Genomic DNA, 2,292 nt, shown 5'->3' with positions numbered 1-2,292 from the left:
ATTAGTTACTATAAAATAATAAGAAAATACCGATACTCATAGGGTGTTTTAAGGATTAACCAAGTTAATAACCTTTAGAACAGGGTTTCTCAACCTCTGCACAGCTGACATTTGGGGCCCAGTGGTTCTTTGTTGTAGCGGACTGTCCTGTGCATGGTAGAATGTTTATCAGCATCCTTGGTCTCTCCCTACTGGATGCCAGTGACAAGCCACACTCCCCTAATTGTGACAACTAAAAGTATCTCCAGACTTTGCCAAATGTCCCCTGGGGGCATTGAGACCCACCGGTTTAACAATAATACTAAATAATAGTAAGCATTATTTAAGGGTTAGGTATCATTTTCTGCTACATTACATATTCCATCAAAGGAAGAATTTTTGTTCATTTTTTCCATTGCTTTATCCCCAATGACGAGAACAGTGCCTGGCACAAAGTAGGTATTTGTTGAACAACTGAATGAACAGCTGGCATTTCTGAGGGCTTGCTGTATTGTAAGTACTCTGCTAAGCCCTAGATATGTGTTAGCCCATTTAAGCCTCATAAGCAACACTAGGAGATACATACTCTTAGTATGTCCATTGTACAAGTGAGTTAATGGGGGCAAAGAGAGGTTAAAGAGCTGGCCCAAAGACACAAAGCCAGGGAGTGGCAAAGCTAGAACCCAGATCTCTGTTCCTGGCACCAAAGCCCATGCCCAGCATCGCTCTGCGGTACAGAGCAGGTCCAGTGTAGGTAGGTTGGCTCAGCTGATCTATTAAAGGCAGCCGTGATACACAGGTATTTTACTTGCATCTACAATTACCTGTAAGTGAGATTTGGCACAAGACATGCTATAAAATTTACATAATTTGTTACTGGCTTCTGTATATACAGGATAGATGTTATGGGTTTTGTTTAAAAAAAATACATTAGTAGAGAGAGCTCACTTTGAATCTTGAGGTCTTTGAAAGTAGTGAGTCAAAAATGGGCAGAGTGAAAATTGATACCTGTGCAAGTGGTATTTTCTTTAGGCTCAGGTTATAATTTAACAACTTCTGGTTCACGAATTAAATAATTAACTCTTACTAGTTGTCCAGTTGTGGTAACGTGCATTGTAATTTTTTTCTTTTATACTTTCTTTGGAAGCCTTGCTTTTAGTTTCTTTGGGAAAAACAAATGCAACCTTTAATGTGAATCAAGTTCTAAAATTAAAAATGTGAATTAAATTAAAACCTTAGTATGCGTGTTCTAATCGCATGCATATTTCCTAGCAAAGCAGGGCTGTCCCATCTCTTTTTACCCACCCTCTTTCCCAGGACGTCTTTTGGGAGCCAAGGCAGATGGCAACGTAGTGTAACACTTGGAAGACCTTTTCTTTTAGTGAAGGACCATGACTCCAGGAACAAAACCCAAAATACTTTAGAATATTTTTCTTTTCCTATCCTGTTGGTTGACTAGCATGCAATCCTAACTGTGACCCCGAACCAGCCTCTCCCTGAGCAAGTGCAGGGAAGGAAGGAAGGAAGGAAGGGTGTGTAGATTTGTATTTCTCAGAAATTCAAGCTATAAAATGTGCCTCTTCCCTTTTCTCTAGACCCACTCCCTCCTTCCTGCCATAAGCAGGATTCCTTTTCTTTAAAATCCTGCTGGGCTGTAGGCTGCATGCAAAGGAAAATACAGCAGAAGATGTGAGAATGTCAACAGAGAAATTGAAAGGAAAATAACAGCTCTTTGGCCCCAAGCTGAGCCTGCCATTCTTGCTATAGCCCCATTAGTAGATCTAAAAAAGTCATGATTCTATATACATGAGAATTGGCTGCTTTGTATAGCCTTCTCCAAAGGAATTAATCACTTCTCTTTTATATGCCAGTGTTCTGAAAAGGGTGATGTATACATGTCTTTTAGAGTTTTTCCAAAAATATATAAAGCACAGCAGTAAAGTTAACTGGCCCTTAGACCAAGACTGAGTCCTTCCCAGTGCTCCCAGCTTGATTGCAGTCTGGCCACAGAACACAGAGGGGGATCTTAGAGGTTTTTCTATCCTAGTCCTCCCATTTTACAGATGAGGAATTTGGAATGGAAGATGATATCGTTGGAGACCTGAAAAAGGCAACATAAGGATCCTAATTCAGTTGTCTTTCCTCCTTTCTAAACCACCCCCATTATTTCATTTTTTAGTAGATATGCTAAGAAGTCCACTTTCACATTTCGTTAATGAAGACTTCAAAATAGTAAAGCTATACTTCCTTGCCGAGCGCGGTGGCTCACGCCTGTAATCCTAGCACTCTGGGAGGCCGAGGCGGGCGGATTGT

General features: G+C 40.7%; 1 protein-coding gene across 1 annotated transcript in view; it reads left to right on the top strand.

The window, feature by feature from the left end:
• The window catches only part of NR3C2 (nuclear receptor subfamily 3, group C, member 2), a 402,236-nt gene that overhangs the window by 303,485 nt on the left and 96,459 nt on the right, over nt 1–2,292 (top strand). The window lies entirely within an intron of this gene.

The sequence above is a fragment of the Propithecus coquereli genome, unplaced genomic scaffold (assembly GCF_000956105.1).
Source record: "Propithecus coquereli isolate 6110/MARCELLA unplaced genomic scaffold, Pcoq_1.0 Scaffold65, whole genome shotgun sequence".
Classification (NCBI taxonomy): Eukaryota; Metazoa; Chordata; class Mammalia; order Primates; family Indriidae; genus Propithecus; species Propithecus coquereli.
This window is presented reverse-complemented; position numbering and strand designations above follow the sequence as displayed.